We start from the raw sequence: 18,009 nt of genomic DNA, 5'->3' as shown, positions 1-18,009 counted from the left end.
ATTTTATTTTTTTATGCTTTTTCATAAGCTTGTTTTAATAAAACATGCTTGCTTTAATAGACCCGAAAAAACTAAACTCCTGGTCCTAGAAAAATGTTGTATACCTTTTTGAAAACGGTGTTTAATGTAGAAATTCATCAAACATTTTTAATTAAAGGCTATATCTAAAAAAACTGACCTCATAAGTCAACAAATACCTATTTCAAATGAGAAAAAACTTTAAACCTCGTGGGGGGGGGGGGGGGGGGGTTAACATCAAAATAAAAATCTGCAAAAATAAGTGGATTAATTTTTTAAATTATTTTTAAATAGATTTTCCCCTAAAAAACTTGATTCTTAATAACAACGCCCCAATAGACATATTGTAAATTAAGTCAATAAGAGTGTTAACACAAGAAAAAAACTTAAAACATGATGAAGCGTTGAGGTTTTATAAACAAATTTTCCAACCTAACAGTTTTGACTGTGCAAACCAAATTGTTTATGTTTCTTCAATACCTACCATTGTGTTCCTGGATTCATGATATTGTGTCAGTGTTTGAATTTATATGTAGCTCTGCAGTAAAACCGTAATAAAACTCATATTAACGAGGCATATAAGTCATTGATTTTCTTTTTTGTCACAAAAGTGCGAAAGGCTAAAAATATAAAAGAATTGTTTATTGTAATAAAATTTTTTTTTTTTTTTTTTGGTTTCTTTGGTTACTGGTTACTCTTATTGCTTATAACCTTTGGCACAAATTTATTTGTAATCGATAAGAGAGAATACTTTTATTTCGCATTTATTAAACAATAACTTACAGAGAATAAATAAATCGTCGCAAATAGTTAGAAGTAGGACAAAAACATTTTAATTACAATTAGAGCTTGCGGAGATTAATTAAAAATTGAAGGAAAGAAAGAAAAAAAAAATAAAAGTGTACCAAGTCTTGCTTAGCTTCTCTTAATCCTCATGCATCCTTATAAGATGATATCCGCGGTTTTAAATTTAAAACATGCCAAAAAGAATTTCATTTTGCATTTAACCTTCAAAAATGAAAATTATTTGTTTAAAAACTGTCATGCTAGATTTTGCTTTAGTATAAATAATGTATTGACACAGCATTTATAAACATTATAAATGGTTTCGTAGTCTCAGTATTTTGAATAAATATTTAAAACAAAAATTTATAAGGTACATGTAGTTTAAAATTTTAACACTCCGTGTATAGACCTAGACAATACGAGTAACATTGCAAACATTAAGCCACGAGTTGAAAAAAAAAATGTAAACAATATTTTTAAATTGTATAGCTTTAATAAAGACCTACATATAAAACCATTAAAAGTCGGCAGATACATACATAATTATTACCTACAAATTTTTGATAAAAATGTGTTATTTATTGGGTTAATATGGCATTAACCTGATAATGCGAAATGCCACAAGGTTTTTCACAATTTTTTATTAATGAAAAAATTTTATTTTATTTGCAGTAATAATATAAATGATTATATGTACAATATACATGTATAACGTACCTACCCCTTTACTGAGTTTAAAATAAAAAAAAAATTGGTATAGAGTCAAAATCATCACTCTTAATTTAATTTTCAATATTTTTCTATTTGATAGAGAGATAATAATTTCATTAGAAAATTTAATATACATACATGTATATACAAAGATAAAAATCTTTTAGATAATAATAAAATAATAATTATTTTTTTGAAGAAAAATTTAATTTATTTTTATATTTATCAGATGTCATTCATCAAACCAAAGGTTTTTTTTCTAACGAACTTTTAAGTCTTAAACTTTGCCCACATACTCCATTCAAGTGTTTAAACTTGCGATAAAGGTAGGTACTTTTTGATTTTATTAAGTAATGTATTCTTCAAAAAATCGAACTTGATTTACAATTAAAGAAGACATTACGAGCATGGAAATGACAAAAAAGTGCCACAAAAGTGCTAGTGGAGCTTCAGCCTAGGTGGATTACTTTAAACAAAGTGGTCATGTAGAATTCACATGATAACATTGTTAATTTTACAGTGCAGCATATTGATTCGGTTGAACAAAAGTATTTTTACGAATAGTTATTTTAAAAATTTAAAGACATCTAAAAGTTGAAAAGCGAAGGATAAAAGGTTACATTTCTTTAGATAATTTTATAAGAAGGGCCCATTATAGTTGTTAAGTCATGTTTAATTGAATTATTATTGAAGTTTCCAAGATACATATGCTTAATATGAACCTCTGTCATAAACTTTGACTGATTTTAAATAAATGCTTATTCACATGTAATCATAAGGCCAGTATGTTTTGAAATTCATTATTTGAAAGGGAAATTCACACCAATTTATTGATCTTCTTACAAATATTCTTTGAAGTTACCCACCCGGATATTCAATTTTGTCACATAAACAATCTGTTTAGATATCACGTTTCAAAGCAAATTAACCCTCCAAAGTCTCTGCTCCAAAATCCAACCAAGAACACACTCTCATTTCCTTAATGTATCAACCTTCAATTTAGTCCTTTCACAGAAAATGTTTGTTACAAACTTTTGTATTATGTACCTTCATTTGAGAAATTCCTCATTTTAATCTCACGGTCTTTATTACTTTCCTCGTGTGAGTTAGATAAGGCGTATATAAAGGTAAAAGGATACCTTGTCTCAAATACCTTATCAAAGGTAGTATACCTACATACATTCAAAAAGATGACTTTCTCCTTTTTGTTTTGTTGTTGTATTTCCTCAATCTTGTTTTGGGGGAAAAACTTGCTAAGTTAAGGGATATTGCATCGTATATCCTTTATGATGGGTTTAAATTTGTAGCCCTTATTAAGGATGATTGATCGCATATAGAAGAGCTTTGGAATGGTAACTATTCTTTGTGCTACACATAGACAGAGGCACTGAGTTTAATGACGGTATAGCCTTTGTGACTTTATTTTCAACATACAGGTTATATTTTACCTACAAACGTCCTATATATAATACGTTTGCGTCGTCAGATCTCTCATTTATTTAACAACAAAGAAGTTAAAGAAGCAGAAGAATGAGTAAGCAAAAGCTTTTTCATTCAATAGCTAACACAAATGATCCTTTGTGTATGGGACTCGTTTTAAAATTCCAGTAAAGATGCGGTTCAGTAGAACAATAGATTTACAAAAAAAAAAATATATTCTGCAGAATAGTTCAGAAGAAAAAAAAAAAAACATTCGTCTTCTGTATTCATTGTTTATAAGTATGCTTCAAGTTAAAATCTATTATGCTCGATGTCTCTTGAAAGAAAAATAAAGTCCATCAATGAGTCGCATGAGTTTGATGCTTTTATTGTATTGACTTTGATTTTTAAAGTTCATATAAATCATAATTTTGTGCAAAATATATAAATTTAAATACTTTAATCTTTCCTTTTATTTAAAATAGGATTACAAATGAAATTAAAAAACGTGGTCTCTTTGTAACCTTCTATCTTTTAATGGCAGTCCTTTCCGAATCTCGCCATCTTTTTTTCTTTTTTTTTTTCTTGACTGTATGGCATTGCCAGAATACAATTTTTATAAAGTTTTTACATTGTGACAAAAGAGGGCGTCTAAATCGGTAAGTTTAATATATTACAATATCAAGAAATTATGTAAGTTATGGAAAAAGCCTAAAATCTATAAACATTCCAAAGCGAGAAGAAAAATAAAATAAAAAAAAGTGTTGTTTCTTAAAAAACTTTCAATACTGATTGATTCACGAGGAATTTGCCAAAAAGCTATAGCGTTTTTGTTTAGGTTGGAGCGAGACTAGAAAAAAAAAATCGTTTGGAAGGGAATAGTTTTAAACAAATTAATTTTCAGACACAAAATTCGGAAAAAATTTAGTAGTTCTGACTTTTTATGTATTGATTTTCAATTTTTTAAATTATTTTGTTTTACATCAATATTTTGTGTTGAAATTTTGTAACTATTAGGTCGCTCAAAATTTGTATAAGCTTATAACAAGGTTGATCAAGATTGTATGTAGTAGTACCCAATATAAACTTTACAGTCTGAAATATGTAGTAGATATCACTAACAAACTACTGCTGGATCTGCATTGCTACGTTAATCTACAGATGAGTTCTTTTTAAACTCAAATAGAGCTCAATTTCAATTTTATTGCTGGATCAACCACATGTGAATTATATATTTATAGAAAAAATTCAGTAAAATTAAAAGGCCATAATAGATTAACAAATCTATGGCTACATCGCAGGCCATGCTTATACCGTCGAGTTACTAAGCTCTTAAGGTTAGAGGTTAAAATTGGTGTAGATTGGAAGAAAAGTTGATATCTTCGGAAGATGAAAAAAAAGGTTGTCACTTTTAAAATGGGAACTTCTATGTGGCATCTCTATTCTAAAGAAAACATTTTTAAATGACTAATTTTGTCATATCATTGTAGTTTGGCAAACATTTGAAAATTTTTAGATATCAATCAAGAGCCTAAAAGTTGAAAAATATCAATAAAATAATTTAGGGAATATACCCTTACAAATATGGCAACAATATTCAAAGAAAATAAAAGAAATACACCATGGAAAATCTGTTTTAATCAAAAAACATGTTTTTTTATATAATAAGAGCTGTTTGTTGAAACGAATTTTAAGGATTTAAGTTCTACATAAATCCTTATGTGACACTTTACGCAGAGAAAAAGTACTTAAATATTTAAGTTTCGTTTCAGCAAATGGGTCTTAAATATATACATTAAACTTTATCTGACACACTCTTCTGTTAAAAAAATTTTGAATGTTCTTATCTCTAAAATACTAACAAGTACTCGGCAACCCTACATTTATTTTTAGCCTTTTGAATCGTGGTTAAATAACACATTTTGTTTGATTTTTTTCTGTTGCAATTTTTCCAAAGTACCAAAAAGGTAAGAGTTTTCTGGAAAAGTTGTGAACTACTATTTTTGAAAATTATTTGTTTTCTTAATAAGAATAAATTAACAAAACTTTATGTTAATCACGCATTTTTCAAAGTAAATTGATTAAAAAGTCAAAAATTATAACGGACATCAAAGTTACAAAGGATAAAATTTTTCCAAAAAATAAAGTTCGTAATAAAGTTTCTACTATGACATACTCAGAAATCATCTTTTAAGTCTTCTTTATTTTCTTACAATGTACTACCTATATCGAATTAAAATAAAAAAAAAAAACAACAACAAAAGATAAACAAATCCTAAATAAAATTGTATTCTCAGATTTTTGTGTTTATTCGACCAAGCTTTGTTACTCTTGCTGTCTTTTGCGAAGAATTTTCATCCAAGCTGCTGTGCTATCGTACTGGAAACCATATGTTAGTGCTCGGAAAATAGCTGCCGTATAGAGCTTTCCTTTAATGGATGTTGAATACAAAGATTAACAGCTGAAAACATTTTCTTAGTCAAAAATAACTTTTAAAAAAAAATGTTACACATACGCCCCAGTGACCATTTAAATTAAAATTTCCACAATTTTAAGAATAAGGAAAACAAGTTTCGTATTACTCACTATAGGTACTATACATTGTCTTCTCCTTTAAACGCCGTCACACATGTGAATTAATTTATCTGATTCACAAAACTGTTAGACTGAGTCAAAAACAGGGCGAACAAAAGCAATGAAAACCACTTTAATTTAGTTATGTTTCGGAATTATTTTGCGTCAAAGTTGAAATTTATTGAAGTGTGAAACGACGACGTTCGTTGAAGCCAATAATACTGGAATTGGAAAAATGTAATTTATTTCACCTAAATCAATTTTCACCGAAGACGAGATGACAAAAAAACAAAAAAAAAAAAAAAAAAACAAGAACCTACCATGGTTTTGAGCTAAATATTTGTTGGTCGATGGTTTTTACTTGCGATATAGGTACTATAGGGCAAGTTTAGGATTCGTAAAAAAAATCGAACTTGAGATAACAATTTTACATGACATTACGATTATGGAGAATGCCAAAAAAGTGGGTCCGGCAATTCTGTCTGTCTGTCTGTGTGTGTGTCTGTCTCTATCTGGAGCTGCACCCTAAACGAGTGAAGTGATTTATTCAAACTTGGTAGTTAGCAGTTTTTGGTGATTCCCTAGAGGGGAAATTGAAATTTTTTTTTTATGACCAAAACTAACGGTACCTGCCATATAACGGAAATAGAAAAGTTAATTTTTTTCAAAAACGGCTCTAACGATTTTGATTAAAATTTTTGTGTTTAGTACTACACATAAGAGCCAACTTTTTAAATAAAAAAAATATTTTTTGTACCGTTATTAACGGTACCTGTCATAGAACGGTTTTTTTCGTTTCTGAATATCTCGTACAACATTAACCCGATTTAAATGAAAATTCTTATACAAAAGTGTGTAAGTAAAGACAATATTAAAATTTTAGAAAATTTTCAAAAAACGCATTTTTGGATTTTTAAAAAATATTTCAAAATTTTTTTTTGAAAAATCAATTTTTTGAAAACGGATCAATGAAAAATTTTGAAATTTAGTTTTTATGTGTAAATTAATTATTTCTTCAAAATGGCATACCAACTTTTTTTTGAAAAATGTTAAAAAATGTTTATATACAGGGTGTCCCACAGTCACCGCCCCAAATGAAAACCATGGATTCCTGGGGTCATTTTAAGTCGAAAAACTTAAGTGGTAATTTTCTCGTTTTCGTCCCGTTTTCGAGTTACCACGGTTTTTATGATTTTTGCTCTCTTGTCCTTTAACTGGCCTTATCTTTGCCAAACTACGTTTGATTTGAAAGATTTTTTTTACAACCAATCAAGAATTTATTACAGTTTAAGTTTGTCTCAAAACTTTTTTTTCTGCGGACAACCGTTTATCCACAATTTTGCATCGAACACAATTTTCTTCGTTTTTTAAGTTGTTTTTTACACTTTCATATCATTTAAGTCAAAAAAACACGTTAATGAGTATTGTTTTTTTGTGCTTTTTATTAAAGCCCAGTTAATTTTCATAAAAAAAATAAGTTTCATTTCATAAAAAAGGCTACTGAAAGTAATTAAAAAAAATAAACAAACTGAGTGAATTAAAAAAAAAAATAATTTTTAAATAAAAAATTAATTTAAATGAATTAAAAACTTTTTCTGAGCTGTTGTGGTTAAGAAAAGAACAAATAGATAAAGCTTAGAAAGAGTTTAAATTCATTTAAATTAATTTTGTATTTAAAAATTATTTTTTTTTTTTAATTCACTCAGTTTGTTTATTTTTTTTAATTACTTTCAGTAGCCTTTTTTATGAAATGAAACTTATTTTTTTTATGAAAATTAACTGGGCTTTAGTAAAAAGCACAAAAAAACAATACTCATTAACGTGTTTTTTTGACTTAAATGATATGAAAGTGTAAAAAACAACTTAAAAAACGAAGAAAATTGTGTTCGATGCGAAATTGTGGAGAAACGGTTGTCCGCAGAAAAAAAAGTTTTGAGACAAACTTAAACTGTAATAAATTCTTGATTGGTTGTAAAAAAAATCTTTCAAATCAAACGTAGTTTGGCAAAGATAAGGCCAGTTAAAGGACAAGAGAGCAAAAATCATAAAAACCGTGGTAACTCGAAAACGGGACGAAAACGAGAAAATTACCACTTAAGTTTTTCGACTAAAAATGACCCCAGGAATCCATGGTTTTCATTTGGGGCGGTGACTGTGGGACACCCTGTATAAAAATTTATTGTTTTTAAAAACGGCTCCTACAATTTTCGAAAATTTTTTTCTAAAAATACCTTTTTATACAAGAAATAAAATGGCATATTTGTTTTTTTTAAGATAATTTAAAACTAAGTTTAAGAATTATAATAATTATAAGAACAGATTTAATTTTTTTATACTACTTATGAAATTTCTTCAAAATATCGAATTTTAAATTTCTTGAATAAAAAGTTTTTAACATTATAGTTACTTTAAGCATGAGAGCAAGTACGTGCGACCCCAGTCGTGCAATTTTTTTTTTTTTTCAATTGCATACTTTTAAGATATGTAATTCTGTTCAAAAATGTAAATAAAATTTTTGCACTGCCTGCTTTAACTTCAAAGTCTAAAAAAAAGTAAGTAACAAGTTAATAATAAACTTTGAAAAGTGAATGCAATAAATAATGCTCCAGCACAATCAAGGAAATAGAATTTGCAAGGACAATCAATATAAAAATCCAAGCACTTACACTTGGCAAGGTAGAAGGACTGGAAAAATCTCGTCCAAATAGTTAATAGTGAAGTCTATTTTTAAAAGTACCTTTTTGTACCAACCTTTATTAGTTTTTTTGTAAATGAAGTTTTTGAGGAAAAATGCAAGAGACGTCTGCAAATTACTCAGCACCACCGCGTATACCTTTTTTCACTTTCAAAGTCACGGGTGAAAAATGCAATTGACTTGGGGACAATATGTTTTTTTACCACCCACTTTTTTTTAATGTAAGTTCATGAGTGGCTACCTCCTGTGAGAAGCTAATTACACAGCTGACTTGGTCGATAAGAGAGAGTGTATGTCATTCTTTGTGTAGCGCGATTTTTCATTTTTATTTCAAAAAGTACTTGGACGTGTCGTCAACGGGCGGCGACTACACGGTTGCCGTTGGTTGTCGTTGGCAATGAGCTGTAATCACAGTGGTTATTTTTTCACCCTCTCCACCGACATAAGGTAGAAATAATTTTAAATTAAATCACTAAGCAAGCACAAAGCCAGATGTGAATTGATATTTATATAGAATGAGAACTTGGGAACTCATTTTAATTTTGCGTGTTTTTCAGTGAGTAAAAAATTGTTAGTGATTAAGTTAAATCTCATGAAATAATAATGCTCATTTTTAAGTTGTTTTTGTGAGGTTAAAAGTGATGATATTATATTATCATCACCTTGAAAAGTTTAAGGAACATCTATAAAGGAGAACTTAATTTGATCAAATTAAAGTGTCATCGGTGTGATGATAAACTTTTTTTAGTATCCATTTCAAATTGACAATTTATCTCTTCAGAAACTTTAGATTCCTAAAAATGTTTGATAAGAGGAAACTTTTGATAATTTGATTTCGAACATTTTGCGAGCATGACTTTAATTTGATTTTAAATTTTAGTTATGGTCATTATACGCGTTGTTTTAATAAACTTCATCACTCAAAGTTTTTAATTCAATTAAACAGGATGGCTGCAAAAAGGTGTTTAGAGCAAAGTTGGGTCTGTTTGAGTTATTTTAAGAATTAATGGATTACAAATATTTTGAATATTTGAATAAATATTTGAATAAATCATACAAACCAAAATCATACATGATTTTAACTCATTTACTTTATTTACTTTTTAGGGTTATAATAGGTCATAATTGTTAGTTTTGCGAAAAATGAGATTGAAGATTAATTTTTGACGTGCACGTAGATGATCCATGGCAGCCAATACAAAAAAGTAACGCCATTTTCTCCCATTCCACTTGAAATTTTTCGCAGTGCGGCAAAAATTTCAATTAAAAATAAACTATTAGAGATACATTTATAGCTTATTTGAAAGATAATAACCTAAATTTGAATACAAATGAAGGATTTTTAAAAATTCCGCCATTTAATAGGGTAAATAGGGGTAAAACAAAATTGCAAAAAATTGGCTATTTTCTAAACGCGACAATGTAAAGAGATAAATTTTTTTAACGATAGACAAATTTATTGCAAGACTGACAATGGTATTGAAAAAATTCTTAAAAATTTCAAAATCAAGTTATAAATGGTTTTCTAAAACTAAAACATGAGGTAGACCTTTGACAAAGTAGTGATTATAGGTAGGGGAATTTTTTTTTGACAATTTGAAAAACGTCATTCGAAAGATAATAAAAGGGGTCTAATACAGATTTTAGTTTTAAGTCTCTGCGTTTCGAAATATGAATATTTGAAAAACACCTACTTATTTTGGGGTATTTTTGGATGAGTTTTTATTTTTAAAAATTTTTCGTAGTGTTCAAAAAATCTCAAACTTATAGAACATGTATGATTAAAATGATTTTTGACCGAATAACGGGAAAAACGAGTTTCTTTGTCGGAAGTTTTTTTTTTACCGTTTTTAACCGTTTTTTATTTGTATCTTTTTTCTTCTACAGATAAATGAATGACATATAGGTTGTAAAAGAAAAAAATTATTTTAATGGCGTGAGAAGATAAAAAAGATTGTTTTTTTTTTTTTTTTGATGAAATACTGATTGGGTTTAAAAAATTCTAGCTCTTTTTGTAGATGTCGCACAGACATAGTCGATATAAATATATTTAGCTGGAATAATAAGCTTTCATATAATGTAATATAGAAATGGTTACAGAAGTTGTTAAAAAATACGCTGTATCGCACAATCAGAGACTGCAAAGTCATACTAATTCTGAAATGGAGTCCGTCTTGAATATAAGAAACCATGTTCGGAGATTAAGAAGAACCAAGCCTCATGAGCTAGAAAACATGGGAAAGTATTAAAAGTTTAAACTTCCCCCAAAGTGATTTTACAAAGCTATAAGAAAGAAAAATCTGATGGCGATCTTTCAAGATTGGTCCTGATTAAGAGGTGGTTTTAGTGATTAAGAGTCCCACACTACTTGGTTTCAAATACTGCCAAGTGTCTTTTGAAGATTTCCTCCTGTCAAAAAAATGAAAAATTACTAGACTAAGCACCACATACAAATGGAATAAAGGAGTCTGATGATCGGATTTGGCATCCGTGAAATAGTACCTACTGTAATTCTAGCCATGAACAACTTGGTGGTAGAACCTGATGGAATTGAAAGAATAAATAGCAGCCTAACTGTGCAAGTATGGAAACATACGAAAATGAAAGTTAAGGTAAGTGTTTTTGTTTAAACGTTGTTAAAATGTTAAATTTACTTGTTCTCTATATTTAAATGCCTCAACATTTTTGAAAACGAGTCCGTTGTTTTTTTTTTTTGAATATTTAAATATTTTTTTTTTTGAAAAAAAAAATTTTTTTTGAAAACGGGTGAACGGATTTTTAAGAAATGCATTTTTTTTTGAAAATTTTATAAAATTTTAATACTTTAGCTATACTCAAACACCTCTGTTTTAAGTTTTTCATCGAAATCTATTAAGACATTTAGAAGGAAGTCAGTAACTAAGAAAAAAGTACAACAAAAAGTGGCTGAAAAACCTTTTTTTTAATGTCAAAATATGAACCTTGTTTGTCAAAATCCAAAGATTTTATTATACCTATATTAAAATGAAAATCTTTAGTTCTGTTTAGTTATTCAGGCAAAGCAAGCTTTTCCATACTAATCATATGGCAAGCCCTACTAACAATTTTGCTTCTATAATGCTTTACAGAAGCAACAATTGCATCTATAAAGCTTTATAGAACCAAAATTGTTTGTCGGGAGTACCAATAATTTTAATCCTACCTATAAAGAATTTCAATTTTTTTAAGAGAATCTTTTGAACAAAATCACTACAGTATTTCAGGAAGCTAGAAAAAGACAGAAACACAGGCAGACGAACAAACAAACAGACAAAATTACAGGAACCATTTCATTTTTATCTCTAATTCCATTTTTTGTACCAAACCCTAAATTTGCCCTATAGGAGTAAATCTTGGTAACACAGCCCAATAACTAACTGAACAACTTCATAAATCTTGCAATAAAAATTAAAAATTATAGACAAATGGTTTAATTATGAATCAGTGATACACTTTTTGAAAGTCACTGTGGCGTATGAGTAACTTTTTTTTTGTTATCGCAATGTTTTAACTGCTAGTGCATATAATGCATATATTGTTCTATGCTTGAGCAAAATAATTTGATTGGTCATGCAAACTTGTGCACATGAGAAACAGCAATTAAGAGTCAGTTTACAACTTGTAAAACAAAAAATTCAGATAAGGAAAGGTGCTAGATTTTTAATTTTCCATTTTTTTTAAATAAAAAGAAAAACAATACATATTTAAAAAAATATTAAACATCAAATTTCATTTCAATTGCTTACAAAAAATAACTGATGAAAATAAAATGATCGCTCTTATTATAAATACGGATTTTTCAGTTTTACTAAAACGTTTATATTCTTTTAAATCATCATATTGGTTTTTATTATTTAGAAATAAATTGTAACATAATTTATCTTTAAACAAAAATACGATTTTAAATGTGCGTATGTAATCACACAAACTCACCACTCAACCAACTTATTATACAAATATTGGTGAAATTTTTTATTTTTTCTATTCCATTATTGAGGTGACGATATGCTAGTCATTATAAATCTATTTACTTAATTCCACCGCAATAAACATATTCTAAGAAAAACATCAACGAAAGAGTTTTAATGAATAAATAATGATTGGCAAGAAATATTGAACAAAAGTTTTCATGTTTATAAAACTTATGATCTAACTGACAAGCAAGTACTCCTGGGATTTCATAAAATCTATCAAACTTTTCATGTTTTCTGACTTTGACATAATAATAAGCAAAACATTTTGTATGGAGTACCTACATATGTGTTTGGGATCACTTTTATTTTGTTTCTATCCTCTTAAAAGAGTTTTGAAACAATATTTTTGTTAATAAAATTTTATTCCAAGACGTGTCAATTATTGGAGTAACTAAAGCTCAAAAATGGCAATATTAGGGAACCCGGCTGAACAGCTCTGATTTTGATGACTTCATAAATAACTTCAAAATAAATTGACTTCAAACACAAAAAAAAATATTTGAACACAACGGCAAAACCTACAATATTAAAATATACATTTTTAAAAATCTAGAAGCTTATTCATTCATATTTGTTAAATTAAAATTAACTAAATTGAGGAAAGGGTTTTTGAAAAAATTGTAACTAAACTCAGATTTTTTAAAAAAAATTATTGAAAAAATTTAAACATGTCCTTCTTAAAACTTTTTCGTAATATAAAATGCATTTATTTTCAATTTTTGTTGGCCACATTTATTTCGATTTGAAATTATTAAAGGAAATGTCAATATGTATTACAGTTTATGAAAAAAATTAAAAAGTATTTCATTTTCGAAGAAGTTTTTTTTAATAGAAGTTTTGAAAAAAAAATTTACTAATTTTTTTTTTTTGAAGTTCAACATTAAAATATAAAGTTATTTTTTCTCATTCAATAGCCCTTATTATTAAAAGTTAAATAGTAAAAGTTTAAAGTTCTTATTTTCCAAAGTCTTTGAGAAAATCAATTATTTCAATGCGAAAATTCAGTTTTTTTTTTCAAAAAATCCAATGAAATTGAAGTAATTTTTAATTTTTGTTAAACTGTAATAAGTATTACCTTTTTCTCTTCGGAATTCATCTGATAATATTTATGACCAAACATTTTTTTAAATAAATTCATATTTTACTACGAAAAAGTTTGAAAAAAAGTAATTTAAAAATTTTTTATAACTTTTTTTTTTCCCAAATGGACTATTGTTTCAAAAACTCATGATTAAATTTAGTGGATTTAAATTTTACAGATAGAAATGAGATTCTGTCTTTTTAAAAACGTGTATTCAAATATTGTAGGTGTTGTCGTTGAGTTCAAAATATTTGTTTTTGTGTTTGAAGTCAGTTTGTGAGAAAATTGCATTTAGCGCTTAAACGATGGAAGATTGTCCCTTACTGCCTTATATTTTTTTTTTCCTTAAATTACCTAGAGAATCTTTCGGTATACCTAATTTATTTTATGAAATTTAAGCAAAAAAAATGGGTTTGTTCAAAAAAAAAATTTAATTTTAATTTAAAAAAAAAACAATACGGCAACATCGGCAATTTTTTACCTATAGACTTTAAAGTATTTTTAATTGCCGACTTTTGAAAAAAAAAGATCATCAAAATCAGAGCTGTTCGGCTGGGTTCCCTAATAATTTGCTTTAGTTACTCCACTACTCGTAAATAAAAATTTGTTCAACTCAATGTTTATTATTGATATTGAAACTTTCCTCTCATAATAACAAAACACTACCACACTTCTCTTACATCAAAAGTATAACGTCGGTCGGTCGTCAATCCCACCCGTGTCATACTAGATCAAACATATACTCATTTCAATTTACCGTAAATTCCTATTTCATAATCCTTTTTCAGGATATTGTATATAGTATTTCCCCAGAGAGAAATATACAAACAAACAAAAGAAAGCAATCATCATTCATCTTGTATTTATATTCATATGTACAATTTTGTTGACCCCAAAGTGCCTAAAGGTCAAAAATAAAATATTGTTTCCATCTGGAAGTCAAACAACTAGGTATACAAAAATGTATCCTTTTCATACAATATTCAAAAATACAACAAAAGAGTTTTTTGCAATATTCATATATAAAACAACAAATAAAAAAAGACTCTACAACACATATGGCTTGTGGAAAATTTGTAAACATCTTTTCAATAACAATCCACCCCCTCTCGTCAAAACCCTATCATTTTTATATATTCAACTCTAAGACAAAGAAAAAACAAACTTGCAAACACGAGTTAGTACGAGTATTTTCCATTCATTCGATAAAGAATTGCAATGAACACACAATCTACACAAAATAAATAAAAACAACTTTAACCCTCTCCCTCCAAGCTTGAATGTCAAGTTCAACCTCCAGTATATTGAGCAAAATAATAATCTATTCAACCGCACGTCTGCGAAACTATCTCAAACTATATCAAGGCTTAGACTCTATTTTTCAACAACATACCTTTAGCTCATCGTCATTCCATCCTCGATATACTCAGTATAATAGTGGCAGTGGGGTTTTATTTTTTTTTTTAGTAGGTATTTGTTAACCTGAAAAGCCTCCTCTTTTAGCCAAGGACGACTTCTCCTTGAGAATTAAATTAAAATTCAACACGTACTCGCTTTAACTTGAGTAACTCAAGTAGATTTAACACAAACCCAACAAAAATATACACACAAGCTTTTGGCAAACAAACGTTACACAGAAATCAACCAATAATTATTTTGGCACACACAAAAAAAAAAATGCAACTCACGAACTTTGCAAATACCCTAAATGATACAATCTTTCTTCTAACAGCTTTTTTTATAACGCAAATAGGTAAACAAAGGTTAGCCTATTTTTGTCCGTCTTCAACTTCGAACGACGGGACTAAGCTGGGGATAATCTCGCGAAATTAATCTTCAAGAGAAATTGCACGGAACAAAAATCAAATAAAAGTCGTTCGGAAAGATACACTTTCGGCGGATACCTTGGAATCTGCTGAGTTCGCGTCTGAAAGTACACTGACGGAGTGTCCTGGAATGAGAAGCGCTTATGTCCCAATAGCTTCTATGAATGAATGGCAATCCGAAATGTAGTTCGCACGAGACACTCACACTTTCGCAAACTTTCGCAAAAATAAAATGAACAAAATACGTCAAAACGAGAAAGTCTGAAGATACTCGAAGCTAAACTACGCGAAATCCAACCAACAACGACAACGCATTGAACAAAGCATCCGAATAATTTTGCATGCAAATATAGTATCTCTAAGATTCGATTAAACCATGTTAGCGACTGAGAACCTACTGACAACTGACTGCCTACGTCGGATCGGAATTCGGAATCACAGAACACTGGACCGGCTTTGAAGTTGGTGACGATTCATTCGGTTTTATTTTTTTCTTTATTTCATTTAATGCTTCAGAGAGAGAAAGAGAGAGAGAGAGAGAGAGTGACAGTGTGTGGGATGGGGTAGTCTATAAGAGGGTGAATAAATCAGAAAACAAAAAATTATTCTACTAATATTCACTAAATTGGATAATCGCAGGCGAATTCATTTAATAGGTAGAAAAATATTAGCGAGAAAGAGCTATATCAATGTGCTCCAAAGTGGTCACAGCTTTTTTTTATATTTAAAGTACCTACACTTCTCAAGACCGTTACACAGGGGTTGTTTTTTTTTATTTGTAGAAAAAAATAAACAAATTAAATTTAACCCGGAAGCATCCCAGAACAGTATAATAAAACGAACGTTGATCGTGTCGACACGGTAGAGATTTTTTGCTTTGACGTGTTGTAAAATGAACCAAAATTGAACACAAACTGGAGAATTTGCTTGGCTTGAGATGACTTTTATCCTTGCCGAGTTTTGTATTATATCGTCGCAGCATCACAAGTTTTTGCCTTTTGTTGTTGGCAGTGGTTAGGGCCATTTTGTGAGAGACACAAAATGGTGTTATGCGCAGGTACAAACAATCGAAAAATTCCTGCACTCTGTCATTAGATTTTAGCTTGTTTCTCTATAATAACCAACCTCAACCTCCCCCTCTGGGATGGGTAAAGGTATTTTATGTTGGGGGATGTTTTGTGTTAGTGTTGAGAGTTTCTCAGACATAAAAGGATAGCGGCTATGGTAACAGCGTTACCAGATTTAGTCGATAGTTGTTATGGTTGTTTAAACTTCAAAGAGCGGGATTTGGTTGTGGGGAGGATGGGTTCAATGGTCTTTGCTCTGTGTGTATGCTTGGTTTTGTTGTATTTTTGGGATGGAGTTTAGACTGCAATAATATCCTCGCCATTCCGGTCGAATGCGGTTTAAATTGTATGACGGGTGAATATCACAAGTAAGTTTATTGTTTGAATTAATTTTTGAACACAATTAGCTAATATGAATTTAACAGGTTTGTGTTAATTTTACTGTTCCTGTGTTTATATAAACGGTTAATGTTATTCAATTTTAATAAATTTAGTTGAAGGACTTTTGGGGATAATAGGCGATTCATTTCGCATTTAAGGTGTTAATTAAAATACGTGACTTGGTCACATGTACTACACTTACGAGGCTTTTAAAAAGAGTAGTTGCCATGCTTACGAGCAGACGACGAGATGATATAATCACAGGATCACACTAAGGGAAAAAAACGTAACGTAAAATGTAATTTATGTTCAACGTTGATTTAATGTTGAAAAAACAAACATGAAACATTTTTAAATTAAAATTGAAACAACGTAAAAATTGTATTTTTTGTCGGACTTTAGCTTTTCTTGCATTTTATCACCCTTATTTCCAACAGTGAGATAGCACGTTCCTAAGCATTCGCCTAGTGGCCGAAGAGTTGTAGGGGTGATCCCCAGTGGCTGCCAATTTTTTTCTTTTTTTTTTAGTAAATTGGGGTTGGGGTCGAAATTCTGTATGTTGCAAAATTCTGTATTCAAAATACTGTATGCCAAAATACTGTATGTCAAAATTCTGTATGTGCAAAATGCTGTAGGAACAAAATTCTGAAAGTCAAAATTCTGTATAGCAAAATTCTGGTTGGTCAAAATACTGTATTTCAAAATTCTGTACATCAAAATTCTGTAAATCAAAATTCTGTAAAAATGCTGTAAAAAAATATTTTTTACAGCATTTTTACAAAATTTTGATATACAGTATTTTGCCGTACAGAATTTTACAAAACAGAATTTTGCATGTCAGTATTTTGTTGATACGGTATTTTGACGTACAGAATTTTGTATTTACAGTATAATGACGTACAGAATTATGGTATTACAGTATTTTGACCCCACAGAATTTTGTCGTACAGAATTTTGACAAGCAGAATTATGACCCGCTCCCAGTAAATTGATGTTTTTTTTTTAAGTTAAATAATCCAGTCAAATAAGGATTTAACCTCGGAATGAATGTTAGTAGAAATTTTTTTTGCTCAATATCTTCCTTTTGCCATTCTATAACATAACTCAAAAGTCTAGAAAAATCTCATGTCCGCTTGTCGCGATTTCAAGGTCAAATCGCGAAATGGAGATTTTCAAAATTAGCAAAAATAGGCTATGGTATTATATACACATATGATACATGATTTTGAGGTATTTTTTAATGCTGATTCCAAAAAAATCTAAAATCAAGGCAATCTGACGTCTCTGAAAAAAGTTATACCTGTTTTTCATCTTTCAACCCATATTATTATAACAGTTGCTAACTTACTACCGAAAAACCCTTAAAAGTAATGGTAGCGGAATCATATTTTGCATGAGGGTTTTCATATCCATTATCATTAAGAATCAAAACAATGCAATGCAAAAAAACATTTATATC

The 18,009-nt window shown here is 29.1% G+C and overlaps 1 protein-coding gene across 1 annotated transcript in view; it reads right to left on the bottom strand.

Annotated features, from left to right (window-relative positions):
- Nucleotides 1–15,991, bottom strand: part of LOC129914065 (feline leukemia virus subgroup C receptor-related protein 2) — a 73,870-nt gene extending 57,879 nt beyond the window's left edge. The window contains exon 1 of the mRNA XM_055993117.1: nucleotides 14,670–15,991. The gene's annotated coding sequence lies outside the window, so the exon portion shown is untranslated. The remainder of the gene's footprint in view (nucleotides 1–14,669) is intronic.
- Nucleotides 15,992–18,009: the final 2,018 nt, after the last annotated feature.

This window comes from Episyrphus balteatus, chromosome 1 (assembly GCF_945859705.1).
Source record: "Episyrphus balteatus chromosome 1, idEpiBalt1.1, whole genome shotgun sequence".
NCBI classification, from domain to species: Eukaryota; Metazoa; Arthropoda; class Insecta; order Diptera; family Syrphidae; genus Episyrphus; species Episyrphus balteatus.
The sequence above is the reverse complement of the archived record's forward strand: the minus strand, read 5'-3'. Positions and strand labels throughout refer to the sequence as shown.